An 18,216-nucleotide genomic window follows, 5' to 3' on the forward strand; every position below is an offset into this window, starting at 1 on the left:
TTGAAAACCATACGAAGAGTAATGATAACGGAAAATAAAACATGTACACATCTCCTAAAGAGAAAACTGATCAATTTGCTAAATTTTAACTTACATGTATATGACAAAGCAACAAAAAATCAAACGATCTTATTCCACGTATGGAGATGGAAAATAATAGATCAGAGTTCCATCAACGACCTTGGAACAATGCTTGGCATTTACAGTGAAACACTCTGTATCACTGATTCGACTATCACGTGACGAAGTGACTAGTCTGCCCTCCGTTTGCAACATGATTTGTTGTTTAAAGGGATATAGATATGAAATAAAGATATAACGATGAATAATGGGGATAACTACAAGAACAAAATGGAAGTTTTCTGCTTGTTGAGTTGTCAAATGGTTTAAGTGAAGGATAAAATATATGATTTGAATCATGAAAAAGGTTGTATGATCGATTTCAAACTAAAAGTAAAGCGATTGTAGACTTCTATATTAGGTGAATATTTTGTTCAACTAATGTGTCTGCGACATTTCCCAGTGATGAAAATAGAACGAGCTCCTTGTTTACGACTGAATAATTACATATAAAAACTTTCCGCCGGATCATCTCAAAGCAAATTCAACGTCTTTCACTTAAGTTATATATTCTAACAAGGGAACCAATGCCAAACACTAGAGAAAGCTTTTCTTAAATAGGCAGGCTATCACAGTGGGAAATATGACGTCACAAAGTCCCAATCATCTGTTCTTAAGTAATATAAATTAAGAAATTTTGAACGAAATATAATGTAATACCTGCCAGGTTGTTGTTGAACACAAATAGGGAGGGGTTGTATAACGTCAGATATGACACATACAGGGCATTGAACTTGTCACGACTCTCAAAGATAGCTTCACTGGGAGAACGTGCATATATGCAAGTGCCCGTATCGCATGATTGACAGGTGTACAACTTCCGACATTATAAATAGAACATTGTTTATTAATCAATAAATCTACATAACGGTTATGAATATTCATGTTGGATATGTTCTGTTTTCGTTCAGAACTGAAACGAGTAATTCCTTGTGTTGTTTATTTGAAAACGATAATGTCAATATTATAATAGAAACGATATTACTTTAATGTGATAATTCATCATTTTACATAAAAATAACATACTCTGTTACGTTTAAACCACTTGTTCAGTTAGTTTCGCTATCGAAAATTCCCTTTTCGATGTTTTGAAAAGGGGTGTATCGATACTGAAGCCCTTGGATTTTTGAAGTGCATGAGGTCAGTCTTAATGTGTAGATACATATATACATATATCTGTTGTTCTGCTGTGACCAAGTCCACTACTAACGGGTCTTCTTAACAAAAGAAGATATGCACTATAATAAATCACAAGATCTATTGTTAATAGTGGCCCTTTTGCTGAGTCAGAAGATAAACAACAAGAAAATACAAACATGTCAACATAATCATAACCAAACTTAAATTCAATAAAACTAGGGCAAAATATGAACAACAGAAGGATTTACATCTAGACTTAAGAAAACTTATAACATGGACCAAGTGTTCTGGAAGAGTAAACATCTACTGAACGTATTTCATGTTTCAACGCCGATTCTACATTGGTTACACATAAGTCGCCTCAATTTACATTTATAACATGCAAAAAAGTGTGCATGTCTTTATTTATTCCTAAAATTGTTTTTGAAGTCAAACTTTAAAGTACATCCGCAAGAAATAAATTATCGAAATTCGTGAAGTAAAATGAAACGGAACGAAATTAACCTATATATCAGAACACCAGACCACGTACGTCTGGTTTTCGCGATGCAAGTCTTTGGTAGGATATATTGTAACTATGTCATCCTTTGTCGTAGAAATTTTTTTCTATGTATAAATAAACCAAAGGAATTTAGTGTTTATTGATTAAAAGAATTCTGTTCAAAACATCATATAGAAATACATTAGGGCAACACATAAAAACTTATTTGTACTCTAAATAAATTTTCAAATTTTACCTGCCAAATGATAGTGCCGCGTGATTAAATAAATAAAAAAAAATGATGCTTGATTTTGTAAAAGGTTCATTTTTAGAGAAGTGGATTTTGTAAACCTTCTTCAATGGTCAATAATAGTGTGTGGAATGATATATTTGATTATCTCCTCGCAAATATGACAACAAATCATGCGTTTTCTTGGCTCGGGTCTTGTATTCAATGATCATACGTCACAGACTTTAGGATATCGATATAATGAGGCATTTAGAGTAAAATACTTGAAGTTCTTAATCAAATGAAACCTACTACATTTACAAAAGGTGTGGTCATCATTAGAGTTGTGTACGCTTCGACTTATTAATTATTTCGTTGCGTTATCGAGACATTGATCTAATGAATACTTTCCTAATCTTTGTTTTTTTACAGTGTTTAATTTGCCGTTGGAGCGATAGAGTCTTTAACGATGTACATGTACTGTACAAGAAATGCACATCGCTAGATTGTTTTCCCTGTGACGTTGGAAATTCGGCAAGAGTTTTCAAATTACATGTCTGGTCTTTCGAATTCTGCGAAATACTTAAAGTTTACAAAATATAGAAAAAAGCGAAAGACGGGATGAGAATATAATTAAGGAAAACGCAACCCGAAGCTAAATATAATTTTGCTTGCAGCATTGTCACTGTTTTACGATTTCGATCATATGATAGCAACATATCTAGCGCGTGCTTTCAACATCTTGCGTCACAAAAAATGACGTCATAATAGCATATCTTATACTGTACACGAGAACACACCAATCAATCGGAAATCACGTGGGCGAATGTAACATGAGAATATTACAATTGATCTCTTATCTCCTCGCATAAAATAACATTTAGTAGTGATCCTATGTTTTCATGGCATACAGCACATGGCAAAGCCTGTTGATACAAGAGTCCTGTACTGCTTTTTATGTTTTAATATCTTAGCGAATAAAATTAAACAAAATTGGACTGAATTAGAAGTGTTCAATTTTATTTTTTTTTTCATCCATAAGTTATTACATTATGCGAATAAAAAGTATTATGGTTTAAGTGGCTCTAATGGTATTGAATGAAAATGTCCGAATCCTTGTGTCAAAAATTTCGTCACCAATTTCAATATTGATGATAAGAATTACTAGCTATACATACAGTATTTGTTCAAATCTATCCAAGCAATATTAGAATAAAAGTTATTGAAAAAGAGATGAAATACGTCAAAGATTTTTACTTATTAGATTAAGTATGCGATGATATTACCTAGACTATCATGTAAATTCAAACGAGGTACTCCACCAAGATTTTAGAATCTCTCAACAAACATGGTTTATATTGTGACGTCGAATAATGTTTTATGACGTCATCCTCCATTGTCAAGATTCTGTAGGACTTGCGGCAAAACAGATTTTTTTTTTCAACGAACATACCGTTTCCTCATTTAAGATAATAGCTAGATAACAATTATAATTATACAATCTTCACTTAGATCTTTTAAAATTGAAAAATAGCAAAAGAGTGAAGTTAGGTATATAAAATTATCAACCAACATCCACTGGAAATGGGGCAACGACTTAATTACTTTTACTGCATATGTATAACTACACAAATCGCAATTGTTGACTGACGAAAAACAAATAGGTGAGTAAATGTATCTGGAGGTATATATTGTAACTCAGCTAATGAGTGATTTATGCCGTGGTTAGTATAGTATTCAGGAGCACTGTTTCATCAGCTCTTAACAAAACAGGAATATCGATGCCTCAGAGGTAACTGGGCAGCCGAATGACCGCTCGTACACTGACCCGAGTCATCCGACTACACACAATTCCCTGGGGTACTGTACATGCTAATTGACAACAATCTAGATATATTAATAAATATCATTGGAAGTTGAATGCACTACTAAATAGTCTGGACTTGGTTGATCGGAGAATATCGTTTGGCCCTTACTGACAAAGACTGTACTTTTAATAATGAATTAAAACGTTGCGTGCAAACTACACTTGTTGGTTACAAGTCGTTAAAATACAATAAAAGAAATATATAAGTGACAACTTTGTGTGATAAAATATTCGACCTACGAGTTTTTTTTCCCGGAAATCACCATAGTTATAGCTATTGAAAATCAAATTGTGATATAAAATCTATTGGTGATATGAATAATTCTATTAGATCTGACTTTTCGCAATACGGATCGATTAAATCCAGAACGAGGAAATTTAATTACTCTATGAATATAATGTTTTACAGAAATATGGAGCTTGTAAATCTGCAATGTCAGACTATTTCTTAATAGCACAACAATTATCATAAAAAAGAACGTTTATTTCATCTGGGCCTAGTCGAGTCTATAAACAGATTCGACAACGATGCCAAATATCCGGAATATTTATCTCAGACACAAACTGAACCAGAATTTTATTACTGCTGCCAAAAATGTTCCGAAAAGTGTTTATATACTTAGATTTCGTACCCCGCGAGAAGACGGCGAGAGTTGACCAGCGAGCGGTTCAGTCTACGAAAGTTGTTAAAGAAGATCGTCCATCATTCGCCAGCTTGTATCAGTTTCAATCAATCTAGATCCAACGAGAACCACATGTTTTCGCGCGTGTATTGCCCGCCGCTACTTGAAGAAAAAATCTTCGGCATTTATAGGCAAACAATGTCGTATAGACACATACACTTTACACTTCTTATGACGTAATTTTCGCGGGTTGTCGGTTATCGCATAATTTTTTGATAAACTTTTTCTTGCAATCCGAATAAAAAGTTACAAGCTGCAGTATAATCAATCTTAGACTTGTAACTTATACTTCACCATTACCTTGTATCGTAGAGAACTGGAATTTTGATTAAATTAAACCATACTTTTTGTGCTGTTCAAACTTCGTTCTTTTCGAAACGTGTAACCTGAATTCCGGTGATAAGTAAAAAGCCAACGGATGCCTTACTAATAATGCTAACAGTTACTAAAAAACTAATTCGTGGAGGTTATGTTTTCGACAATTAGAATTAATAACTCACGCAACGGAAATATATCCGCCACGAAAATGATTGATATAACAGTAAACGGCAAGATGATTATTAAAGCTGTCATATATGTTTTCTAACATTCATATCGTTTGACGTCGTTAACAGAAATTGTGTACATTATACAATCTAATAATAGACTATTGAAGGACAAAATTTCCAGCCATGATATGATTAACTGTATACATTCAAAAATTGTGCTTCTTTTATTGATAACATATATTTTATATATGTTGATGAAATCATTATCCGTTAAGATAGAGGCTTACCCTTTGAAAGTAAATGGAATTTGTGAGCAGGTCCATCTTTACAAAATAGCTTTTATTTTTTGTGATTAAGAATAAGTTCTTTGAAGCAACCTTCGTTTATACTCTTTAAAACTAAGTGCACACAGATAAAAATGAATATTTTCCGGAAAGCACTGGTCTTTATCGGCACATTGTCAGCTAACGGACATCCGGGTCCTGTACAAAGATATATACGTATTGTCCTGGTCACACATGTCAACAACACCCACATGTATTCATATGACCGAGATATACCGGCCTTGTTTGCACCAGTAAACATCCACATGTTGCATCCTGTTGAACGCTATCGATATCCAGAGTAGGTTTCAAGGTCATATTTCATTTTTACGCAAGAGGACTTCAATTACAAGTATATGTAATAAAATGGCACCACTCCTGTATGTTAATTTGTAAAGTTTAATAATATATCATCTTTATCTTTTTATTCAAGTTTTACTTCGAAGGTTAAATCAGGAAAGAGCAAGAATTAAATTGGTATTCGATATATATCTATTATCCGAAAGTTGCAAATTGTAAAAAAAAAAAAAAAAAAAACCAGAATGACGCTTCTCTAGGTGTTCTCTTGCCTTCAATTAATATCACATTTGACCTTCATACAGCGCTGTGTCATCATTAAGAAACATTTCTATCTTCTTGCACTGAGGATATAAAAGCGGAATAAGTGTCTCAAAATTAATTACATCTCTGACAATATAATACAATACAGCAATCTAGACTAAAGAAAGCTTTATTACACCCACGCTAATCAATACCTTGTAATTATCCGTAACGAATACTAACCGAAAACTATTCAATAATGAATATTAAGATTTGGAACTTTGACGATGATAAAGATAGTTACAATAGATCGATTTCAATTGGCGAAATCAGATTAGACTTTTCAAAAACGATGCACGTTAGTCCGAATCAGTATGAGAAACATGTATTAATTTATGTATTTTAATTTTAAGAGATAATTTTTAAGTTTATCAATTCAATTATACGATTTTTCTGTCGACACTCTCGTTCGTTTACTGACATTTTTTTTATTTTGATTGTATGTGAAATCATGTCGACGCGAAAAGAAACACTCCTCACATTGGCACCGAATTATCCAAAACCCGAGTCAGCGTTATGTGAATAAAGAATTAAAGTCAAACAGATATGTCAACCGTTACATACATATATGTATGTAAGTAAGACACTTACCTTAACACCGCGCTGCTGACAGATACGTATATCTACCAAATTTCTGTTTTGTATTTGTCTAATTCATCGCCAAACCTATTGAAGAGGATTACTATAAACAGATCTTGATTCAATCAATTATCGGGGTTAAAAATGATTTTCTAAATGAGTACATATTGGAAAAATGTGTAAGAAATAAAGTATTTCTTCTGGCATGCACAGTTGATAAAAAATGCCAACTGGCGGACATGAAATACGTTGTTTCCAATTGGCATTCATAAGTATTCTGAATGCCAGGTGTAACATTTCATTTGGTCTTTTGTCATAGTAGGACATTCATATAGTCTGTTTACGCAGGATAACGCCCAAATGTATGAATAGATTGTCATTATCGTTAATGTACTGACGTCACAATGATTGTTGCAGAGGCGGATAGCGACTCAAGGATGCACGATATGCAAGGCGGTGTGAATTGACCAGTGTCCATCACAAGATTTGGTCAAGAAGAAAATACTATAAAGAGGTAAGATTTGTTAATTTGTTTCAGTGTTTTTGAGATAAACCCTATATATAAGTATTTTAATTTCACACATATAAAACCATCACTTGCCGCACGCCATGTGGACCCGGCCGCTCGATAGGAAAATGATATTGCATTTTTTACCACACAACATATATCCGGGAACAGTTTAAACAATGAATCAAAATAGAATACAATGCAGCTTAGTCAACTTTAAAAAAATGAGCAGCTGACCGACCAACGCGTTCATCAGTCCTCCGTAATCTGGAGACTGTCACGGCCTCGCCAGGTTCGACTCGTTCTCTCGGACTTTGGTAAGTTTTCCCATCTGTGATTTATACGTATGAACCCGTAGGCGGTTAAATGTAAGTATTTTCCATATACATCAAATCACATATGTGTATTACATGGTGTAACTAAATGGGTCTTTGTTATATATGATATATATATACATGGGGGAAATTTATACTGAACAGTCTTTCTGATAAAATCATTCTAATTTATCAAGCTTTTCATGTCCTGTATGTGTAAGTGGTATTGTAACATCAAGTGTATTGATCACTTTGTTTAACGCTGAAGGTCGTGATGCTTCCATACAGCATCCGTTTGACAGACCATATCTAAAGCCCCGCGATAGAATTGGGAAGAGCACCTTTATGTGTTCTCAGTAAATCTCTCTCAATCTATGCTCAGTGGCATGAATTGGAAGATACAGGGAGTGATTGCTTGTCCTTTGTTACCACCATTCTCACACCGATTAGATTACAGTTGTATGTGTTGATACACATGATAAAACACTTTACTATAATTAATTTTCAAGGGATCTTCTTTTTTCCTTAAGTTTGCGGGCAGTGTAAATCTACTCGAAGAAGTTGATTAATAATACAATTAAACCTTAGTTTGATAATTTAGTAAAATAACAAAATTGATGTCGTTTTGATTATTAATCGTAAAGAAGGAAATGAAAGCCTCGCGAAAATTTACGATTTTACAGTATTCCAGTGATTGTACAAAAGACGCATTCCTGAATAACACATTTAATGCAAGTTGATAATTAGAAACAACGAAACAAATTAAAGAATTAAACTTGTTCCGCCTTGTAGAACTCTTGATATGCTGCGAGCCTAAATTTTGAAATCTAGGGGCGACTGAGGAAAATTCAAAGTGATCTGAAGACTTTTTTAAAGTCTCAGCAGCAGATGGGTTGTTTTCAGTTGCAGATACTCGTGCGTTTTCGACTATAGCGTGCGTGTTTGCGATACCGTGGAAGCCAAAAGATCGTATAATATAATGCATGCGATAGTGCACATGAACCCACACGCTCACATACCTACAGACAGATCATTTCGAAGAAAATAATTGACTAATCAATAAGAACACATGTCCTGATTAAGTCTTTGAAAATAAATTATGTGCAGCAGTGCTCATTAATAGACACGAGCACTGTTCTGCACAGCCACCTACCGTGTTACACGTAAAATGCATGCAATCTAATGATATATAATGCACGTGTATTGAATGGCCATTGAAGATACCTAGCAGGTCTCTTTGACTGTATTCATCGCACAGTTCTTCAATGTTATAAGGAATGCAAATAATGTGCAGTAAACGAATGAATAACGACCTATCATTATCGTTTGATATCGACCGACTGTTTTGTAAACACTCCAGTTGTATTCTTTCGTATTATATGCCGATATCATTATTCGCTTTTTTGTCGCAAGAAGTATGCTCCATAAATATAATGCCAACTTAATTTGATCCTGTAAAACCTAATTAAATAAATAGGCGGTATTTATTAGAAATATGCGAATAATATGAATGTGTCATTCTATACAATGACTGAGTGAACCTTAGCCTTAATACCACTTAGACGTTTAAGACGATCACTTACGAAAAAAGATAAAATACGCTTTGATTAATTGTTCTCGACATAATTCCTTTAGTTGGCTTATAAAACAATAACATTAATAATTTGATATTCGTGTTGTTACCGCACGACGCATTGAAAAAGGATAATGTTGACGTGTAGTCACGAAAACTAACAGCGATTACAATTTGAAAAATAGACATTGATGTGAAAAATTTGACTCTAGACTATTTTAAAAAGCATGAATGTTCCGTGAAAACCTATGGTCTTGAGAGTATTGTCTGTAATAAACCGTTGATGGATATAGTATGAAATTTATGATAATCAACCTCATAATTTTGTCATTTTGGGTCACTTAATGCTCGGTGTAATGACAATATTTAGACTTAACTGTGGAACAGAAACTCATTTGGAACAAGTATACGGATGTGTAACACAATAGCAACATAAGACATTCATATATGCATCACATCTAGCAGACCGTTAATTTCATTGACCCAAATGTCAATTTTGCTGACTCAATGAAACAAAAATGACGACGAAAGGAAATCGCCAAAATACATTGAAATGTTTTACTTCATGAAAGAACATCAGATTTCCCCCCCTCAAAATTGCGATAATTTGGGCTATTAACATAATAAGCTTTAGAGTATGCATAATTCAGTATGACTTCAAAAGTGTCGCAAGACATCAATATAATACAGTACACGTCACGCATAGAGAAATAACAATGAACATTGAGAACAATGGTATTCAGACTAATCCTGTACCAAGAAACTTCGAGTTTTTTCGTTTTTTTTTTTTTTTTCTAAAGTGACAATATTCCGACTCATTCCTTCCATTAAAATAACACAACCGAATTATTTTGTTAAGAGAATATAATAATAACAACTCCAGTCCTTTAATTACACGGAAAGACTATCTTGCAGTGATATAGAGGTGCATAGGTGAATCGAACGATAACATTTTCTCTGTTTACTTATTAATTGTTGCACATTACCCTGATCATTGAAGCAAAAAGGACTGATCTTATTTTCAGGCTGATGTTAAATAAATGATAATCTCTCAATGAAAAAAATATACATAATTGCCTTCATTTAAACATAGTAAAACTATTGAATCATATATTTTTTTTTAAATATTGCTTGTATACCCAGGACAATTTGCTGCCTGAGAAAAGTTGATAATTAGTTATTTTTCCAGTGTATGGTTTTATCAATTACCAAGAGCCGTAACTATACACCATCCGGACGCAAGGTTTCTTATCTGACACACATACTCCGATTAGCTTACAAAAAACTGATAGTCCACTTTTAAAACGGAGATACAATCGTGCGCTGATTTCTTGTATGTTGAGAAACATTCCGTCATGCTAAGTACATATCTCCCGATCAAACCAATTATCGGCTCGTATACAGTCCCAACGAACGCCGTCTAAGAGTACAAGGAGAACACAACGCGATTATTACGCGCTGTCGACTAGCTTTACATGCAACACTTCACAAACCCTATACATGAAACACCTCCGCATTTGACAAAAAATACTACCAATAGACTTAAAGTTAGAATTTTAAATATAGAGTGCGAAAACGGAATGATCTGTGCGATTTGTGTGCTCAACAAAGCTACCATTATACGGAAATGTGAGACTTTTTCCCCCTTGTTAGGTTTTATCTCTGTCTTGATCTGTTTTGACAGGAAGCAAGTAATGTTTAGTCTACCTGGGCGAGATGATTGTGTCAGTCGGTTGCCGGTAACGGCTCATCAAGGGTAAAAAACCTCACAAATACAGCGTAAGTGATACTGCGCTGCCATTAAGCGCGTCTTGTGAACCGTTGTTGAGTAATTGTCATTAGCGTGAAGCGAACAAAAACGAACATTCTATGGTCCAAGACAATTGAAAATAATACTTTTTATAGACAGGAATATAAATCAAAGTTATTTGAAAGAGTCTTCCTTAAAATACGTACGAATACAATAAATGGGTGATACGATAGACACACCATGTTGAGCCTGTCTATCTATTAGGTCATCCTTTATATATCAGCTTAATACAAAACCTTGAGGAATACGGTGTTCCGTAGCAAATTGTCTATACGTCTCAACTAAATTATGCCTTTCAAGAAAACGTTATGAAAGACACACAAACATACGGATTCCAGTTATGAAAAAGTGGTGTAAAGGAAACGTAGGATAAATTAACATTTTATCTGGCGAACAAATCTAATTTCATAGTAAGTTTGATAGAATAACAAAAATGTGATGTCCGACATGCGTGTCGTACACGTGTGCAAGTGATGCACGTTTACATTGTAATCTTTCTATGTATATCCGTAGCACGCGACGTCGGCGTCAATGCCTTTTTGTAGACGAAGGTAATATTAATCCAACTTCCTTCGTATGTTTAAGTACACACACAGGACTAAATTACCCCGACACACTACCTAAACCTCCTACTCGAGGTGAACATTTAACACGTAAAGCTATCCTCGTTTTAGCATCACTGATTCGGTTTTTATGTCTTGTATACTTCCCAAAGGAACATAAAAAATATACATACTACAAAGTCATCGAAGTTGTTGACAATGTTGTCGCCGAGTTTAGTGGTAACATCTTTCAACAGACTATTGGTATACTTATGGGAACAAACTGTGCCCCTCTCTTCGCAAATTTGTTTTTTGTAGACTGCATTTATCGAAGTTTGGTCAAATCACACTTTATAAGTACCTTGTCTTTAAATAACAAGGAAGGTATTGTCAGTATCAACTGCAGATACCAGCCAGAATTTGAAATCGAGAATACGACATACCCTTCTACATTAGCCGCTTACTCCGATGTAACCTACAGGTACAACTTACCATTAAGCAAGAACATAAACATATCAATTTCAAGATGTCCTTATTGTGAACTTTCATTATGTAGATAACAGCATCCCTACTCCCCAAATCAAAATATTCGATATTTCGCATTTTATTCGGCATTCCAGGGTTTGTTCCGAATATCACGACTTCGATGGAGAATATCGATAGTTGTTAGATAAACGCTAAATATTGAGTTTCAACATGGATTATGGGGTCTTATAAGGTCGTTATAATTATCTTGTCGTAAAATATTATATTTCCCTTTACGATTTGAGGTTGGACATGTTTGCTACACTTAAATATACCTGGTGGTTGGGTCGTTATTAATCTTGTTCTAATGCTATCTCTCTTTACTTTTAATTTAACTAAGATTTACAAGTCAGATACGTTTCGGAACACATGATAGTAATCGCCACGTTCTTTTTTTCACGGGTATCCGTGTAATTGTTTTTTTTCGTATTTTGCCTCCGTTGTAACGGGTTTGAAATCAGATTCTGTGTACGTGTCAGTACGATTTCCTTTATTTCTGTAGAGATTATACATGTCGGGTGGCGCAGTGTACGTTTTCCGTGAAAAGGTAAGGGGTTTATTCCGACCGCGTGGGTTTTCTGATCGCGCGCTTACATCCGGGCCAACAAGAGTGATTAGTATAAGTTTAAATAACTTGTTTCGCAATTGTTGTAAAACAAATAAAGTTTATATTATATAACCAAAAATATTCAGGAAAAAAAATCAAAACTTTTATAATTTTCGTTTGTTAGTAGGATTTTGAAGTAATTCAATCTGAGTTGATTTAATGCTTATGTGTATTATGTACTTGACAGACGAGGACAAAATGTTTACTCGGTTTTAATTACTGTGTACTTTTAATTGTTTGTTAGTTAATTAACGATAACGTATATGTTTTCAGGAGAATATTTATTTATTTAGTTATGTATTTGGGTTATCAAAAATCGTCACTTTAACACACTTATGCTTTAGTTGTTGGATCTTTACTAGGGTTCCCAAGCTAATTCCCTAAATATGATCTAGAGTTCAATGACATTTACTTTTATCAAGAAGAACAGGTTGAAGGTTCTTGTGCACAAGTTCGTCGTTTTCATGTACATCGACAATGTTTTATCGATTTTGTATCGATGATTTAAAATTAACGATTTTTTTTACTGATTGGAAAAGCTTTTGTTATATAACGATGTGTTCTTTTTAATTGCGAAAGTCTTTGCTTTATCGCAAGGAATGAATTTGCGAATCTTGCTACGATTAACGTTGTATTTAACGATAGGTTATAACAGAGTGAACATTCGTAACATTATTGAATTTACTGTTGTCTTGCAGATCAAAGCAACAAAATCAAGCATTTCGCGAATTTACAAGTTATCAGCCAATTAGAATTGTTTTTAAACTGTCTACTACGTTCAAGAGACAAATTACAATCCTAGTTTATAAAATAACATACTGCATTCATGTAATTATCGTCACATTATTAGTTGTGATGTAAAGGTTGAGCTACTAGTGCTGCCAGCATCACTCCATCTAAAAGCTGTTATTGGTCTCCCCGTAACACGTATGTTGTGAGGTTTTGAAAATCCGAGAATCATTAAAAACCATTTGAAATTTTCTAATGTTTCCCGAGTCTTTTATCACCAGTCTGCGTGTAGGCTGAATAGAGTGAAAAACAACTATGATACAAATATGATATTTTTAGATTGTCGACGTGTCAGTGAACTTGGTGTGATGTATATTAACTTATACACGAATACATATGGTATGATATCATGCACAAATTCAATCTTGTGTCTTTAATAATGACAAAAAAGTATAAAACTATTTTATATCTACTGTGGTGAAATAAGTAATCAGTTCTCGCACGACAGTAAGCATTAAAATCATTGACGACATACTGATACAGTCCTAGGTAAACAGTAGAGCCTCACATTGTGGTTAACCATGATATATAACTTAGGTTTTGAGATGGTTTTCATCCATATCACCGTCAAAAAGCTTCCATGGGTTATCAGTATGTAGTCGAAAAAATAAGAAAGATGACATGTAGTCTTTCATTATTGACTCCAACCCTTACCCCCACCCACACAATCCCACCCCAACCGACACCCCACTCAGCACACACAAACACTCACACATTCTCACCCCTACAACTTGATTACTAGATACACCACTTAAAACAAAAAAGTCAACAGCAACCTGAGTTACCATGTTGCATAAACATCTTTTTTTTTTTTAACTAAATTTCATTTTTCCTTTCGTTTTGTTTGGAGACTGGTTCGTTTTATCGTTGTAGTATCGGCCTTGTCCTTTCCCTGATATTATAAATATCCTGATCGTTTATACCTTGCTGAACCTGAAGGGAAAAGGACAAAATTAGCGTGATATCTGGAGAGTAACAGCCGTTTTGATATTCAAAACTCTGTTCCAAATGTTACGATTCCTGTAAATAATGCTGAATGTTGACTGAAAATCTTACATTACTGGATGATAAAAGATGGAAGGGTTAATTAAATTGACTTGTATTTTTATAGTCGTCAATGTGTCGGTCAAAAATGTTATAAGATAACTTGACGCAAATACAATTCACGATGCCAATGCTCCTTACTGTGCCAAGTTCTTTCGTTGTAATTATCGCGATTCTTACTTTATAAACATGGAATTACTAAACTATTTATATATAAATTTTATATCGAAAGACATCACCACCTGTATGTCTTTTATTTGTAAATCTTTGACTTGATCTACGGTCGTTATCAAGGGAGATGTTTGTTTTCAATTGCCGCATGTAAACTAAATAGCTGCTTAATTAGCTGAATAATCATGTAGATATTTCAATGTCAAATCACAATAGTGAATTAAGAAAACTGTCATGGAATATTCCTGATTAAACCTAAATTAATAGTATATTGTAAAAGACAATTAATTCAGAAATATACATTAAGTAGTACATACATTGTCCTTTGTAGGAGTTGCCATGTAAATCTTTTGTACATATTTTACCCTAGTTTTATAGGAATTGTGTTTGGATTATGAATATGTTGACATGCTGTTATTTTCTTGATGTTTATTAAAGCTTTCAGAGCAGAAAACATTACCATTATACCCATCTGGCTAAACACTTGCCGCCAATATTAAGCCTTAAGATCAGAGGCAATTCGTACAAAGTTGTAACGACCATTCTGTTCTGATTGTGCATGCAGAATACGTGATTAGGACTAGAACAGCAAAGTAAAAAGCGACAAACTGATTAATATTTATTTTTACCAATTTTGTATATACATATGATAAACAAAGTCAACATTACTAACACTACATTATACATCTTAGATCAATATAAAAAGATCAAACACACAAAATGGAAGACATCTGCGTTTATGATCATTTCTGCATATTGATAACGGATTTAATTGAACTAAAATGATTAAATCAAAACTTTTAATGATATTCGTTTCCTTTGTTTTAGACATAGTAAACTGCATTGTAAGAAAAGTTTTACATTTATGAAGCTGAAATAAAACATCAATGAAAAAAACATTATTCGCTGTCCTGCCTGTAGCACCGATTCATCAACACCTTTCAGTATTAAAGAAATGACAAGAACATAAAACATTGGAAAGGATGAAATAAACAAATTGAACAATGAAGAAAAGGACCAAGTTAATTAGAGGAAGAATTATGATATACGACCTTCAGTTCTGTACACAAGGAAAGGAGATAGCAATGTGTAACGAGAACGATCAAAGAGTATTCACAGGCATTCCTCACTTGTAAGCAAAGGAAGAAAACTGTCGTTAGTGGTTCAGTAATTATATTTTGAAATTAATTGTTTGAAATTCTGTTTTTGATAACATCAACACATTAGACCAAGGTAAAACACAAACAACATTCCGCACTTGTTGAGTCATAAGAGCCATTTAGTCTGAAAAGGTAAAGGATTTCATGTTTTTAGAATTGTATGCTTGTGTGAGGAATTAGTTCTGAAAATTTGCCAACATTTATTGTAATTTCCTTTTTATCAAAGAATATTTAATGTATGGATACATGAAGTTGTTATTATATTTGAATTTATGACGTTATCATAAAAATAGAAGTTAAAGTAAATAATTTATGTGTTTAAGGTGATTATTTGTACCAGATTGCCTTGGCATCTGTGTATTTTCGATATCCTTACTACATTACACTGCAGATTTATACACTTTTCTTCAAAGACAAGGATTTTGTTGTTACTTTATTCGCCAATAGAACATATTAATTAAATACCTTGAACGTACAGCGTACAGGTAATTAATATCTCGCTCGTTGCGATTCAATTTTTATTTCTGGCATCATACAGCTCAACAAAAGTAGGACCGCGCTTTAATTCTGTATATAGATCCACTAAGGAATCGGACTGTCTAATTATAATTTCACTCCATCGATCTCTGTAAACAGTGGTACAATCGCGATGGTAACTTAATTACATTTGCTTTGAAGAGCATTGTTTGGTGAAACTATGCAACTATTCATGGGGTTCAATTTTCCTTTTTTTTAAAAACAACTACTATTTCGTGGACGCTTGATTTCGTTGTTACATATAGCTCAACAAATCTACTAATGCCTGCATTAACAGTTAGTGAACATATGCATTCGTTGATCAAGAGTACCCACCAAATCCATGAAAATAAATCCCCCTAGAAAATTAACGATTTCTCCACAAGTCCACGTGGTCAAAAGTAAACATAGTATGTACCAGGGTTGCTGCTTTGATCAAGGTATTTAAAAGCTTGGAGCATAGATACTTGTAAGTTGTAAGCAATAAGTGTAATTATACTTAATTCATGCAACGCATCCGAGGTTTGAAATAGAGAAGGGGATACATATAGTTGGAAACGAAATAGCGTGTACGAACACACCTCTTTATTGAAAGTAGGTATGTTGAAATTATGAACATATAGCGATTATAATTTGTAACCGACAGAACGAGTTATAGTTAAAATGTACAATTTGGTACAAATCGGTTATTTCATCATTGAAACAATCACAGCTTTTGTTAAGACAATCAGCAATACTGTAAAATCTTATATTTTCGTGGTGCTCAAATTTCGCAGCTTTCCCTAAATACTCATTTTCGTTGTCAATTGATCTCGTGGATAAATCTTCCCCGCAAAATCCACTAGTGCTATAATCAATGTCGACTTTTATCTGTTAATCAATTCACGGACACATTAAATCATTGATCAAGAGTGCCAACGAAATGAACGAAAATAACTTTCCCACGAAAATTAATTATTTTTCAGTTTGCAATGGAAGGGTATTTCCTACGTCATATGTATTTTATCCGATGAAGATCGAGATATCAAGTTACATGTGAATGAGTTACCATACCATTTTGAGTTGTACATTGATATCATTTAAGTATCTATTTCTGTTCTGTAATTTAACTTTTTCAGAGGAATTCTTGGATAAAATCAATATGATTCGTATCCAATGCCATATCTTAGTCAGTGATCATGAGGTACTAAAGCGTGGGAGGGGTTTAAAGCAGCATGAATCCGCGTTGTTTTTCCTGAAATCAATTCGGCTCCAAAATAAACCCTGGTGTGGAGGTAGCAATAAGACAGCAATCGTAACTTCTCAATCGAGCCAAAACAAATATTTGTCTGTTACGTCAGATGACTTCAGATTTACAAGTTTTATTATTAAACTGTGTGATGATAAGATTCTCTTGTGACCTTTCAGTAAAATAGATGTTCTTAAAGCATTATTGACTTGAAAAGTGTAGACATTTCAAATTATCTATTTTTTTGGAAATTACGATGAATTCTGATAATATAATTACAGCTCAGGAAACAATAAATTTACATTGAATTATCAACATTTCAGCCTACGCTTTTATGTTCCAATAGAACTTGTTATAGATCGATTTGAATGTAATCCATATATTAAAACTGCCCTTGCCACAACTTCGTCACATCATACCCAATGACACCGTTCCCCTCGTTAATGTTATTGTGAAAAAGGTTTAGAAAAATGTATAGCTGAATGTTTAAAGTAAGATAAACGCAGTCATGAGTTTCACAAAGTTTAACATAATTATTTTATTCCTGAGGTAACATAATAAAGATGTTGTATCAAGTAAGCTGGGAAATCAGGTTAAATAGTTTGTCTTTATAATTTGAATGGCTTATTCACGTAGTGTTGAATTAAATTAGGATAAAAACCTAGAAAACCAGCGAACTAGAGCGACCACGTGTTTTCATGATACAATGATACCTCACGTATTGATGATAGGACAAACGGGAACAGATGTCTTCTGCTACTACTGTGTTGGTTTACTACATCTGCGGAGTTCAAAGGTCACGCAATATATGTGAAATATATCTGATGATGCTTCGCTATCTGTCAATCAAAACAGATATTCGAGAGAGTGCGTATGTGTGATATGCAGAACACTGGGAACCTGGCTTTCAAATTTACTA

The 18,216-nt window shown here is 33.7% G+C and overlaps 1 protein-coding gene and 1 long non-coding RNA gene across 2 annotated transcripts in view; one reads left to right on the forward strand and one right to left on the reverse strand.

Moving 5' to 3' along the window:
* Nucleotides 1–18,216, reverse strand: part of LOC132546607 (uncharacterized) — a 123,717-nt gene that overhangs the window by 33,736 nt on the left and 71,765 nt on the right. The window lies entirely within an intron of this gene.
* LOC132546589 (polycomb complex protein BMI-1-like) overlaps nucleotides 1–18,216 on the forward strand; it is a 60,096-nt gene that overhangs the window by 7,056 nt on the left and 34,824 nt on the right. The window contains exon 2 of the mRNA XM_060210311.1: nucleotides 6,928–7,024. The gene's annotated coding sequence lies outside the window, so the exon portion shown is untranslated. The remainder of the gene's footprint in view (nucleotides 1–6,927; nucleotides 7,025–18,216) is intronic.

The sequence above is a fragment of the Ylistrum balloti genome, unplaced genomic scaffold, assembly GCF_031769215.1.
Source record: "Ylistrum balloti isolate Yb309-2 unplaced genomic scaffold, AGI_CSIRO_Ybal_v1 Utg369898, whole genome shotgun sequence".
Classification (NCBI taxonomy): domain Eukaryota; kingdom Metazoa; phylum Mollusca; class Bivalvia; order Pectinida; family Pectinidae; genus Ylistrum; species Ylistrum balloti.